At 39.4% G+C, this 15,061-nt stretch overlaps 2 protein-coding genes across 9 annotated transcripts in view; both read right to left on the bottom strand.

Annotated features, from left to right (window-relative positions):
* Positions 1-15,061, bottom strand: part of WDR89 (WD repeat domain 89) — a 432,803-nt gene that overhangs the window by 298,888 nt on the left and 118,854 nt on the right. The gene's annotated exons all lie outside the window — the stretch shown is intronic.
* The window catches only part of PPP2R5E (protein phosphatase 2 regulatory subunit B'epsilon), a 146,890-nt gene that overhangs the window by 76,992 nt on the left and 54,837 nt on the right, over positions 1-15,061 (bottom strand). The window contains exon 1 of one of the 8 annotated variants that reach the window (XM_023627868.2): positions 8,415-8,614. The exons of 6 other annotated variants lie outside the window; for them this stretch is intronic. The gene's annotated coding sequence lies outside the window, so the exon portion shown is untranslated. Of the gene's footprint in view, positions 1-8,414; positions 8,615-15,061 lie in introns of those variants that run through there. One more of the 8 variants, XM_070249682.1, reaches the window with a different exon arrangement.

The raw sequence follows: 15,061 nt of genomic DNA on the forward strand, positions 1-15,061 counted from the left end.
AAAAGAAAGCTCAAATAAACAAAATCAGAAATGAAAGAGGAGAAATAACAACAGACTCCATAGAAATACAATGGATTATAAGAGAATACTAAGAAAAACTATATGCCAACAAAATGGATAACCTATAGGAAATGGATAAATTCTTATACTCTTACAACCTCCCAAAGATGAGTCAAGAAGAAACAGACAATCTGAATAGACCAATCACAAAGAAAGAGATTGAAACAGAAATCAAAAGCATCCCAAAGAATAAAACCCCAGGACCAGATGGCTTTCCTGGGGAATTCTACCAAACTTACAGACAGGATTTAATACCTATACTTTTCAAGCTATTCCAAACAATTAGGGAGGATGGAACATTTCCTAACACATTCTACAAGGCCAACATCACTCTGATACCAAAGCCTGACAAGGACAACACAAAAAAGGAGAACTAAAGGCCAATATGGCTGATGAACATAGATGCAAAAATTCTCAACAAAATTTTGGCAACCCGAATTCAGCAATACATCAAAAGGATCATACATCACAATCAAATGGGATTCATACCAGGGACACAGGGATGGTTCAACATCCACAAATCAATCAACGGGATACACCACATCAACAAATTGAGGAATAAAAACCACACAATCATCTCAATAGGTGCAGAGAAAGCATTTGACAAGATCCAACAGCCATTTGTGATAAAAACTCTTAAGAAAATGGGGATAGAAGGAAATTATCTCAACATAATAAAGGCCACATATGACAAACCCACAGCCAACATCATACTCAATGGGCAAAAAGTGAACACCAGCCCCCTGAGAACAGGAACAAGATAAGGATGCCCACTATCACCACTCTTATTCAACACAGTACTGGAGGTTTTGGCCAGAACAATCAGGCAAGAGAAAGGAATAAAAGGAGTCCAAACAGGGAGTGAAGAAGTGAAACTCTAGCTGTTTGCAGGCGACATGATCTTATATATAGAAAACCCCAGAAATTCCTTTGGAAAACTAATAGAAATAATAAACAACTACAGTAAAGTTGCAGGGTACAGAATCAACTTACAAAAATCAGTTGCTTTTCTATACCCCAATAACGAACTTACAGAAAGAGAACTCAAGAATACAATTCCATTTGCAATCACAACTAAAAGAATCAAGTAGCTAGAAATAAATTTAACCAAGGAGGTTAAGGACTTATACAATGAAAACTATAAGACATTACTGAGAGAAATTGATAATGACTTAAAGAGATGGAAAGAGATTCTTTGCTCATGGATTGGAAGAACAGACATAGTTAAAATGTTCATACTACCCAAAGCAATCTACAGATTCAATGCAATCCCTATCAGAATCCCAATGACATTCTTCATGGAAATAGAGTAAAGAATACTAAAATTCATAGGGGGCAATCAAAGACCCTGAATTGCTAAGGCAATCCTGAGAAAAAAAGAACAAAGCTGGAGGCATCACAATCCCTGACTTCAAAATGTACTACAAAGCCATAGTGACCAAAATGGCATGGTACTGGTACAAATCAGGCACACAGATCAATGGGACAGAACTGAAAGCCCAGAAATAAAACCACACATCTATTGACAGCTGATCTTCGACAAAGATGCCAAGAACATACAATGGAGAAAAGATAGTCTCTTCAATAAATTGGTTTCAAACAATTTGAAATCAACAATCCAAAGTAACGTATGCACCCCTATGTTCACCGCAGCACTATCTCACACCATACACAAAAATAAACTCAAAATGGATCAAAGACTTGAAGATACGTCCTGAAACTACATAACTCCTGGAAGACAATATTGGTAGTACACTCTTTGACATCGAACTAAAAAGGATCCTTTCAAATACTATGGCCTCTCAGACAAAGGAAACAAAAACAAAAATATACAAGTGGGAATTCATCAGACTAACAAGCTTCTGCAAGGCGAAAGAAACTAGGATCAAAACAAAGAGACAACCTACCAACTGGGAGAAAATATATGCAAATCATATATCTGACAAAGGGTTAATCTCCATAATATATAAGGAACTCACACATCTGAACAATAAGAAAGCAAACAACCCAATCAAAAAGTGGGCAGAGGAGATGAATAGACATTTTTCCAAAGAAGATATACAGGTGGCCAACAAGCACATGAAAAGACGTGGAACATCACTAATCATCAGGGAAATGCAAGTCAAAACTACACCAAGATACCACCTTATGCCTGTTAAAATGGCTATAATGACTAAGACTAAAAGTAAGAAATGTTGGAGAGGGTGTGAAGAGAAGGGAACCCTCATACACTGATGGTGGGAATGCAAACTGGTGCAGCCACTATGGAAAACAGTATGGAGATACCTCAAAAGACTAAAAATAGCAATACCATATGACCCAGCCATCTCACTACTAGGTATCTACCCAAACAATTTGAAATCAACAATCCAAAGTAACGTATGCACCCCTATGTTCACCGCAGCACTATTCACAATAGCCAAGACATGGAAGCAACCCAAGTGCCCATCAACTGATGACTGGATAAAGATGTGGTATATTTATACAATGGAATACTACTCAGTCAGAAAAAAAGACAAATTCATCCCATTTGCAATAACATGGAAGGAGCTACAGGGAATTATGCTAAGAGAAATAAGCCAGTCTGAGAAAGACAAATACCAGATGATTTCACTCATATGTGGAATATAAACAAGTACTTGGACAAAAAAAACAGTTCAGTGGTTACCAGGGAAAGGGGGTTGGGGGTTGGGCACAGGGGGTGAAGGGGAGCACTTACGTGGTGACAGTCAAGAAATAATGTACAACTGAAATCTCACATTGATGTAAATGATTACGAACTCAATTGGAAAAAAAAAAAAAGATTGGCCCTGAGCTAACATCTCTTGCCAATCTTCTTCCGTTTTTTTGCTTCTCCCCAAAGCCCCCCCCAGCACATAGTGGTATATTCTAGTTGCAGGTCCTTCCAGTTCTGCCACCTCAGCATGGCTTGATGAACAGCGCTAGGTCTGTGCCCAGGAACTGAACCGGCAAAACCCTGGGCCACGGAACCAGAGCACATTAACTTAACCACTCTGCCACGAGGCCAGCCCCCATGCTCTCCAATTTATAAGCAAAACCCAAAGGTCAAAACTGAGGCAGACTAGTGGCCTAAGCAGCAAAATTACAGGATTCAGGGCTTTCACATTATTTTGACACAATGTTCCAATCAGAATAAACAGAAACACGTGCAAGCGCACACCCCCCCCCCCCACATCTAATAAATATTTCTGTTTCCAATCCTTCATTAGCTATCCCTCATGCTTTATCTTCTAATGCCAAGGCAGTCACTGAAACTTGTCGGGACCAGAAATAAAACATTTTAAAATTGATCAGTTTATAATTGATCTAATTATAGGTGTAGATTACTTTCCTGCCACCAAACTCACCCCCAGGCCAGAAGCCACCAAAGCCTCTGACTGACATAGTCAATCTCTCTATTATTAATTCATTTCCTAAGGGCTTATTTCCAGAGATGGAGACACCACGAGGATAGAGACCAGGGCCTTTTGAATACAACTAATTCCCGAAGCATGCTGGACTATACCAAAAAAGGGGGCTGCAAGATTTACAGAGTGTTCTACAGTACCTCTGTCAGTGGTTCCCTCTTTTGAAGATTTTACATACCAGTAAAACTACAAAAAAGAACAGGTTGACTTTTTTTTCCTTCAGGTAAAGGCACTAAAATAATAACTAGCCATCATTTATTTTCACCATAATTTCATACAGAAAAAAGGATCTTCTGAATAATAAAAGAAGAGAAACGGTAGCCTCAGAACAACAGACAATCCTTCCTTAAAAAGGAGCGTGGCAGTCCTATACACACGCACGCACACACATGCGTGCATATACACACACAGAGTCATGCATTCTCTTCCTCGATATTCTTTCTCTTCTACTTATTTTTCACTTTGCCCAGTACCAGTAACAACTTTTCCATGGGCCTGTATTTGGGAATCTCTGGGCCATATGAGTCCTTTGTTTCAACATTTTTCCATTAGCATAGAAAAGAGAATTCTAGCCTTAAAGACAGTACTAGGTCCAATTGTACTTAGATGACCATTAAAGCTGAGAAGATAATCACATACCCTGCAATAGTAGAGGAATATCTCACTTTACAGCACCATGTAGTGAAAAACTAAATTAAAAAACTAGGATGGGGGGCCGGTGGTGCACCGGTTAAGTGTGAGCGTTCTGCTTCAGCGGCCCGGGGTTCGCAGGTTTGGATCCCAGGTGCGGACATGGCACCACTTGGCACACCATGCTGTGGTAGGCGTCCCACATATAAAGTAGAGGAAGATGGGCACGGATGTTAGCTCAGGGCCAGTCTTTCTCAGCAAAAAGAGGAGGATTGGCAGCAGACGTTAGCTCAGGGCTAATCTTGCTCAAAAAAAAAAAAAAAAGAGAAGAAAAGTAGGATGGGCTAAGGAAACAAGTCAGAGAGAGAAAGATACCGTAGGCTATCACTTCTATGTCAAATCTAAAAAAGCTGAATTCATAGAAACAGAGGCAGGAATGGTGGTTACCAGGGGCTGGCAGTGGGGGGCGGGGGGTGGGGAATAGAAAGATGATGGTCAAAGAATATAAACCTCCAGTTACAAGACGAGTAAGTTTTGGGGATCTAAAGTACAGCATGGTGATTACGTCCATACTACTATTTTATGTACTCGAAAGTTGCTAAGAGAGTAGCTCTTAAATGTTCTCACCACAAAAAAGAAATGGTAATTACGTGACATGATGGCGGTGTAAGCTAAGGCTGCATGGTAATCATTCTGCAACACAGACACACATCAAATCAACACCCTGTACACCTTAAACCTACACAATGTTCTATGGCAATTAAATCTCAAAAAAGCTGGAAATAAATAAACAAAAATAAAAAACTAGGATGGTTTTTAATGATACATTTATGAATTTAAAAAGAAAAAAAAGGCCAGCTTACTTGACAAAAACCCAACTTAAAAATGCACAGTTCCTTAGTTCCTTGAACTATTTCCCCCATTAATATCCAATAAAACAATGCGTTATTGTCTAAGACTTTATTTTAAAAATGTAGCTGACTTTTAAAAATAAATAAAATGGGGCCGGCCCCGCGGCGAAGTGGTTAAGTTAATACGCTCCACTTTGGAGGCCCAGGGTTTCGCTGGTTTGGATCCTGGGCACAGACATGGCACCACTCATCAGGCCACGCTGAGGCAGCGTCCCACGTAGCAGAACTAGAAGGACCACAACTAGAATATACAACTGTGTACTGGGGGGCTTTGAGGAGAAGAGGAAGAAAAAAAAATGGAGAAGATTGGCAACAGATGTTAGCTCAGCTGTCAATCTTTAAAAAAAAATAATAAAATAAATAAATAAAATGGCTTCTAGTCAAGAATGAGAGAACAATACAACAGAGAAAAATATTCAAAATGAAGATGAAGCAGTCTAACTTGGAATGCCCTCCACAGCAAAACTAACCTGATACTTTTGTCAAGTATACCATTAATAAATGAAAAGTGGGCAAGTCTAGGGCAAAGGCTCTGCATTCATTTATTCATTCCTTCACCAACTAGTCACTGAACACCCACTGAGGTCCAAGCACTGCTGGGATACCACAATGAAGAAAAGAGACAAAAATCTCTTCTCTCACAGAGCTTTCCTTCTAGCAGGAGACAAATATTGCAACTAAAGATAATAAATAAATACATTATATGTTATGTGCTATGGGGGAAAATAGTATGCAGGGCAAGGACTAGGCATGCCGGGGTTGGAAAGTATGATTTCAAACAGAGTATTCACCTGGAAGATGGCATTTGAGCAAATTCTTGAAGGAGGTGAAGCAGTCAGCCAAGGGGTGTCTGGGGGAAAAGTGCCTGAGCAGAGGGGTAGATAGTAAGTGCCATGGTACTGTGGCAGCAGAGAGCGTGCTGGTGAATCTGAGGATCAGCAAGGACACGAACATGGCAGGAAGCTGAGTGGAAAGTGGGGGAGATGGGTCAGAAGGGCGAGGGACGAGGAGCTGCAGGAGATCGTCTTGGGCCTTGTGACACACTTGGAAGGGCTTTGGCTTTGACTTTGGTTCTCAACTAGAATTGCACCTTTACTGGGTGACACTGGACAAGCCACTTAGTCCTCTGAGCATTAGTTTCCTTACCTGTGAAACTGATAAAATGTACTTCAAAGGGTTGAGTGAGGATTAAACAAGAAAGCCATTTGCAGGGTGGAAACTGCTTTTCACCAACAGTTGCCACTCATTTGACAAACATCTATCAAGTATCTACAATATATGGTATGGAATCAGTTCCCTATTTTATACTCTTATTAAAACTATTTTCTGTGTAGCAAATACTTACATTTACTATTTTTGGCACACCTTTAAAAAATTATTTTAAAACCATTTAAAAAATAAATTCTCAGGGCCAGCCTGGCTGCGTAGTGGTTAAGTTCACCCGCTCCGCTTTGGCAGCCCAGGGTTTCGCGGGTTCGGATGCTGGGCACAGACCTACACACCACTTACCAAGCCGTGCTGTGGTGGCATCCCACATACAAAATAAGAGGAGGACTGGTTCAAGGCCAATTTTCTTCAAGCAAAAAAAGAAGAAGATTGGCAACAGATGTTTGCTCAGGGTCAATCTTCCTCATCAAAAAATAAGCAAATAAATTCTGAAGTTTCTAGAAACATTAAATTTTTGTTGAAATTTTATTCTAATAATATCAAACTCCAACTAAACAAAGGCCATCTATTTAAAACTCTCAAATAACCATAATTTGTCTTCTCTTCCGTACTTGGCTTTTAAGACAAGAAGTAAACCATAAAATCATAATCTGATAAAAAGGAATTAATAGAACAAACTTCCAGGATGTGCTCGAGAGTCAGCACTGTTGAAGCCCAATTTTCAGCCAGGTTCAAAAAGTATGAACAACAAAAATCTTCAAAAAGACTATTTTTACTTACGCAATGGTTATAAGGTAAAGAAATAAATTAATGGACTTACAGATTTTCAGCAAGCGCTTACCCTCTGGTTGACCCTCCCCCACCAAAAAAAGAAAACCTGCAATAAGAGAACACATTATTTTCAAGTATTTCAGTTAATTAAGGGTTCTGCTCTCCTCCAGAGATTACCTCTACAAGGGATAAAAATGGCCTGTCTACTTTCCATTTGTTTTGAGGATTAACATCAATGTGAATCAGTTCAGAATGGGATGAACCTGCAGCCATTTTAATAGCATGATATGAGGTTTAAAAACAAATTAGATAGATAGATATCACATTAACATCACTGTCTGTTACTTCACAACTCACGGCTGACACCAAAGACAGCATTAAACTGTTTTTTTTTTTTAAAGATTTAAAGTACAAAAAAGAGTCAATCCAACATTGCAATGCCAGCTTAGAGATGCTATTTCTGAACCTCAGTCGGGAGTTTTAAATATGAGACCTTAAGCTCCTGAGAGTGACACAGGACTGGGGGAGTATAGTGGAATAGCCTCTAATCCCAAGAGTAATAAAGAAAGTACATTTATAATTAAAATCATAATCTGGGCTATAAAATCCAGTGATGGCATGTAGTACACCCCAGTGATTGTAGAACTCGCCCACGCTTCATACAAAGGATACTATCTACTTGATATAAACTAAATATAAATATAAGGGTTGAGGAAATCCAAAATTCAAATTTGAAACACCATACTAAGAAGAATGAAATTCACTCTAAAACTTATTTCCTAGTGTGTATAAAAACAGTACTGTCAAGCATAAAACAACAGAGAATAGAAACTTACATGTGTATTTATGTATGCATGTAAACAAGTATGGCCAATTGTGAGCGCATGACTTCAAAATTAAAACAAAGAACAGTAATACAAAGATTTTCAAAAAGACAAAGAATGTGTCTGGAAAACTTAACACCTTCAGAGCAGAAATGCATTTTAGAACACTGAATAGTAAGCTATGATACCAGTTTGAGTCAGAATATTTACAACATAAGTCCCTTCTTTGCTACTGATTTCCTGGCCACAAACGTCTGTCATCAAGGTAGGAAGAGTTACTGAGACCTAAAGATATGCGTGCTAATGATGCAATTCTAAGCACAAGCCTTTTTTCTGAATCTGGACATAATTCAGCATTCTACACCCAATGTGGTACCCTAGGGCTTAGGGAGACCCGCCACTGGGTAGTACAAACATCCTCTCTTCAGTTATACTAAAAATGACTTTTCCTGTCAGAAGACATGTTATATAACTGTATCTTCCACTTAAAAAGCCAGCCAAATTTGAGAAATAAGATTTGGCGTTATAAGAGCAATAACATTAAAACTAAGCTGGGCAACTAAGTCCACTATCTCAAAAGTCTGTCAGTTGTAATTCTGGAGCAACATCACAGAAACACTTACAATGCCAAATTCAATTTCTTTCAGCACAATTGAGAACTTGAAAAAAATGTAAACCCATTCGGCATTCTTCCAGGGGGCTGAGGGTGTCCTTTGGGCCACAGAGGCCCAGACGTTGAAGTCAAAGGGCCTGGGTTCCTAGCAGGCTCCACCGTGTACCAGCTGGGCAACCGGGGGCATTGTGGTGTGGCAGCCAAGACAATGGGCTACGGAATCAGACTGCCTGGATTCCACGCCTGGCTCTGCCACTTCCTAGTTGGGAAAGCACAGGTGAGTTTCTGTGCCGCAGCCTCCTCATAGGTAAATTGGAGCATAATAACAGTATCAACTTCATATGGTTGACTTAAGGATTAAGTGAGTGAATAAAAACACACAGAACAATGTCTGGAACACTTCAGGTGCTCAACAAACTTTAGCTGCTAAATTGTTGTTAAAAAGCATTGCTGGGCCTTAGTATCCTTTGCAAAATGAGTCGACGAATAGCTCTGTCACAGTGATAGCTCGGGAATTTCATGAGATAACACACAAAATGTCTCACACAACAGCTGGCACAGGGAAAATGTTCGACAAACGTCAGCTTTTAAACAAATACTTAACAAATGAACAACATAAACAGCTGGCACATATAGGGTTTCTTCTCTTCCCTTTTGTGCCTTTTGTGTGTGTGTCCAGTTGTATAGGCCATATTTGAATAAAATAATATTGAACTTAGCCTACTAATATCCAGTGAGATTAGTTCAAAATAAGACTGTAATGTGATTAGGGGAAAGGTGGAAGGTGCTGCCTCAGTTCAACACGTAAAGTGACTCCGCCGTTAAGACACACAACCCTGCAGGGCCAAGAGGCTGAGCATTTGGAGGAACGAGTGACAGAGCAGAGTATTTGGGACAGAAAGGTAAGAATTTATGAAGAGTTCAACAATCTGGATGGGAACTGCCAAGACCAGGACACACCCAGATCTCACCCGTCCCCAAAGTTCCTTCCGATACAATCAGGTTTACGCAAAGTTTGCAAAGGAAAGAAAAAGAAGCAATGTTTGACAACTTTGTCCTTCGAGTCTAAATTTTAAATTAATAATTATATTCACAGATGTTAATACTGATAAATACTAGCTAAAAGCAATAGTAACTTACACTTAAAAAGTTATTTACAATAACATATTCATAACACTATTGACCTCCCACTAAACTAACATTAAGTGCTGAACCACTTCAAAGTATTCCGTGAACCCTTTTTCTCTTCCACACACCCTGTTATTTAAAGATCTAAGGTCTTAGGTAAATTTTTGCAAACGTTTTATAGCGTCCTACAAGGCTTCAGGCTAAGTCTGGAAGGAATATGATAGGGAGTTTCAACCTTCCCAGAACAAGTGTTTGCTTAGAACCTACTATGTTTAACTTAACCATCAATCATTCATTCATTCATTCCACAAATATTTACAGAACACTTTTTACATGGCAGGCACTAGTCTAGGTCTTAAATATACATTTCTGAGAAAAATCAAACAAGATCCTAGCCTTCATGAAGCTTACAGACCAAAAGGGAAGAAAACCTAATTAACTTGTCATATAAATAAATACAAAAGTAAAACAGGTTGCACTATGAAGAAAAGGTATAAGGTACTATAAGAGCAGATACTGCAGAGAATGAAAGAAACGGTACTTGTTCGTAAATTTAGTCTGGTGGGAAGCAAGACTAACATATATAAACAAAAGCAAAAAATTCAAGAAAAATGGAATTAAGTACCCAAGCTTCATGGACCATAAGAGACAGGAAAGGAAAAAGCACTTGGTGAGGCCCTACGACATTTCAGCCAGGGTCCTTCCACATGTTCTCTCATTAAAGCCTTGCAAAAATCCTGCAAGGTAGGCATTAATATTCCTATTTTACTGATAAGAAAATTGAGGCTGTAAGATCTTCCATTTTATTAGCATGGCTCAATAACTATGGTGTAGAAACAGCTTCCTTACGTAGAAGCAGAAGGTATGATAATTTTACAACAAAATGGAATCTTTACTTGATATTAACCTGGAGAGATGAATGCGGCAGCAGGAATGTGGGGATCAGAGCAATGAATGTGTCCTCCTCAGCCTCTACTTCCCTTTTTACTGCCCGCCTCCAATCTCCAAGGCACACAGTATTTTCACCATGATCACATCTTGTGCTCATGACCTTTCCAGACCCACAAAAGTCTGCCTTTCCCTCTGAAAATGTGGTGGTCGATTACCTTAGCTGTTAAAGAGCTAAGTTTACCCCCACGAAGAAACATATGTATACTATTGCAAAGACTTCGCAGAAACAATAACAAAATGGCTTCATTCAACAGCCTAATTTTAACAACAGGAATTTCAGACATAAAATGGGCAAATCATTTGGAGCCCCTTCAGCCACATCTTATTCTATTTTCACAGCATAACAAGGCAAGCATTTATCAACAGGTCTTGAAAAAGAAAGCTCATCTTGATAAAAAGAGAAAATACCTTACTGTGAAGTTCCAACTATTTACATTGCTTGCTTGTACCATTAGTGCACCCTGATACCACAAAGTTGACCAAGCGATAGTTTCTGAGCCACTTCTTGACCCTCCCTGAAGTCCAAAGGCTTGAGAGTTACCAAGCATGGCATGTGAATGACAATGTCTCTTCAAAAAGGGCCAAGGGTAGCAAGTTCAGGAGAGTCCGTATTAAATAACATTCCTCTAGATGTCAGAAATTCTCCCATTACATAAACCTGGAAAAATATGCACCAGACTCTCTGTGGGAATGGAGAGCACAGATAAAAATGTGTATGTTTCAAACTTCCAATGAAACCAGGTACCTTATCTAGAGATTGTTCATAGATCCAGATGGGCCAAGAGAACCTCATTCACACAACCCTCAGCAGAGTGTTTTTCACCATCTATTGTCTACTGAAAATACCATGATCTCCTAGAGACAATCTGCCCTTTTAGGATCTGCAACACTATAAACAATGTCAAAAGATAGCTGTTAATGAACAAACAAACCAAAATAAGCAAGAGTAACCAAGGATAGATCAGGTATGAAGAAAAAGATACACATTCAGAAGCGCCATTTCCTGTTTCACAATAATTAGTTCTTTCTGAAAAATCTGGAATGAGTCATCCCTTCCCAGTCACATCATGCATACATAATAAAACTAAAAACTTAGTAAGCACCAACTCTGAGACAGTCACTGATCTAAGCAGTTTACGTGTATGAACTTATTTAATCCTCTCCAGAATGCTGTGCACTAGGCATTATTATCCTTATTTTACATACAGGAAATTGAGTCCCAGAGATATTTAGTAACTTGCTCTCAGTCACACAGCTAGAACAGAGCCTTGCTGAGCTTCAGGCCTGGGCAATCTGGCACCTGTACTCTGTGTCACCTGTGCTAAAGAGTAATATGAACTGGCTTATCACTAACCACTTCTATTTTTTCATCCAATACCTACAACATACACTAGCGGGACCACCTGGAAGGGTTAATCTTCCTAACAGAGTCTTTAATGTAGAATGAGGCCGACACAAGTTCAGTCATCTATCTCCACTTTGTACCAAGCAAAGTGCAACTACCCGGGGTTACACAGATTCTCTAACTGGCTTGCTACTTCTGTTAATATTTAAAAGACCCCATTATGTTGGTATCAAGTCTCTAAAATGATGATTCCAAGTCTTCTCTGACCTTCCAACATTCTCGTTTACACGTAAGCTGCCTCACTTTAAAGACTTCAACATTTTTTCTGTTTGGATTTAATTTAATTTTCAGGGAAATGTAATGACACAGAGGTCTCGCTGTTTCATTTTGTTCTGCAACACCTGACATTGGCTGCTCCCTCAAATGTTTTGATGAGTTAAATTGACTGTTCAACCTCGTGTTATCACTGGCACAGCCTAAGGTCAAGAAGACATCCAGTGGGCTGAACTACTCCCAGGTGGCAATGGGACCTGGGAAAGCATGAATAGGACAAGTAATAAACAAAGAAAAGATAAGGAGACATTTAGACAGAAATGGCATGGAAGTAAGAGTAAGCACATTATAGGAGAAATATGAGAAGATATGCACGGCTGGGCAGAGGAGACAGTTGGCTGCAAGAAGTAGGAAACCAGAGTGAAGAAGTGGAACAAATCTAGCCACGAAGGACTTTAAAAAATGCAAGTAATCTGGGTTTCATGTAGCTGACAAAAGAGATACGTTGGGTAGGAACAAACATACTAAGTATTTTAGAGAGGTATGGAGGGAGGCAATCAAATCAGCCAAAACACTGTCACCAAACCAAGCATGAAGAGTTATGAGGGCCCACACTAAGCTGATGGCAGTAGAACGGAAGAAGAGAAGTCTGAGATACATTTAGAAGATGGGAATAAAGGAATTTTTTTGTCATACTAGATGTAAGGGAAAGGAAAGACAGTCAAAGATTACTAATGTTTCCAGGTTGGGAAGATGATGACACTGCCGGTAAAAATGGAATCACCAGACAGAAGTTAGTTTATCAAGGAAGATCACGCATTTTAGTGTTGGGGACAATGGAGAGTGAGATAACTCCAGGGCATCCAAGGGAGGATGGATTCGAGATAATACTGGAAACACGGCCTAACCTAGAGAATAGAGATTTCAGAATTTTCCCATAAAAGAGAAACTCAGAGGAAAAGATAAGCTCAATGACAGAGCGAATGGAGAACTAAGAACAGAAGGTTAAAAATGGAACCATGGGCAGCTGGTGACAAGATAAAGAAAACTCAACAATGAGGCAGAAAGCTCAGTGTGGGACAGGACAGAGAACCAAGAAGGTGAAGTGTCACCAAAAACAAGAAGTAAAGCTTCTAAGCCACTTCCAATGCTGTGTACAACAGACACATGAGTGGAAAAACCGCTCCTGTAGCCTTAAAGGAAGTCTCCTGATGCTAATGAAACAACCCAAACAGTTCTTTCTCAAAGAGGTCTTAGAGGTCTCTAACGAAACCAAAGACTTGGGGGCCTGGGACACAGCTAGTCGTGATTTGGTTTTGGTGTAGATTTTATTAAATAAAGAGAAGGAATGAGAGGACAAAGGAACAAGATAAAGGGGGGGGAATCAAGTCCATTCAAGTTTTTAGAAGAAGGGGAGTTTTAACCCATAGGCATTTGATTTTAATATTAAATTTTAAGTAGTAATGTCAGAAAGATTACGTGAAAAAAGCTAAGATGAGAAGAGAATACTGAAAGGCAAAGGTAAGGAATTTGGATTGAATCCCAGATGCAGTGAGAAACCATGGCAGTGTTGAGCCTGAGGGAGAGATGTAGCATATGATTTGCGTTTTTAAAAGATCACTCTAGTCACTATGAGTTGAATGAATGGAAAGAGGCAAAAGAAGTGGGGAAACCAGTTAAGAGACCACTGTTATACAGGAGGCTACTGCTATGATGACTGGAGATAAAGTGAACAAATGAGAGACATATACTAGAGGCAGAAGCAACAGTACTTACTGATAGCAGCTACTATGGGGGAAGGGTATGAAGGTGAAAAGAGAGTAGGAAATAGAGAGGAATCAAAGATGACTACTGGTTGTCTGGTTTGAACAGCTAGGTGAATAGAGGAGTCATTAAGTAAAAGAGAAGAAATAGTTTGGTGGGGGAAATCAAGTATTCCACTGAGAATGTGGTAACTTACAGATGTTTGGGAGACACACACCTGGAGATGTCCAGTCAGCAACTGTACATACAAGACCAAAGTTTACAAGAAAGTCAGAATTGGAGACAGAAATGTGGGAGCCAACAGTATATAAACGGTCTTAAAGCCAATGGGATAGATGAGATTACCAATGACAAACGTACAGAAAGTGAAGCACAAGGAGCCCTAAAAAACATCCAACAAATACAAGGTTGAGTAGAGGGGGAAGAACCAGCAAAAAGAATGAGAACGAACAGCCAGAGGTAGGAAGAAAACCTGAGTGGTTTCACACAAGCTAAAGAAGAGTATGTTTCCAAAAGGAGGAATGTGGACAAGTATCAAATGCTGCTGATAAACACATGTCCATCAGATTTGGAGGTGGCCTTGACAAGAGTAAAGCATTGTTAAAGGCAGAACCACACAACAGCAAGAATTTATGGAATCCTACCCTACGGCCCCACCATTAACATGACTCTTTTTCTTTCTTGCGTCTTCAGTTTCCATTTCTGCCTTCAACTGCTCTGTGTCAAATTCAAGCTTAAAGCTTCTGATTGGTACACCAAGTCACTATCATCTCTGTTGGGTAGAGCCTTTCGGCCAGATTACCTCCTAGGCCAAAGGCCTGCCTATCGACTGGATGGTCTTGGGTCAGGTGGCCACTCAATCCAGTCATCTGAGACCAGAACACAAGGTTCTGCATGATATCCTCTAAGGGTCAGCCTAAGTCTTGGCCTGTCTCTAAAACAATTTACCAAAATTCAAAACAAAGACCAACGAATAGTTTCACTGATGAAGGTCAAAGAAAGCTTACAAATTATAAGCAGTTTACTTTTTCTTAATTTGGGAGAGGTATCCAGATGTTCAAGATACCATTGTTCTTTATGTCCTATAACTTGCTTATAAAAATGATATACATTCTTTTAACTTGGAAAATAGATTTAAAAAAAAATGATCAGTTTAAGAGGAAAAACTACAACAGCAAAGGAAAACTTTATGAGTA

This window comes from Equus caballus, chromosome 24, assembly GCF_041296265.1.
Source record: "Equus caballus isolate H_3958 breed thoroughbred chromosome 24, TB-T2T, whole genome shotgun sequence".
NCBI lineage: Eukaryota > Metazoa > Chordata > Mammalia > Perissodactyla > Equidae > Equus > Equus caballus.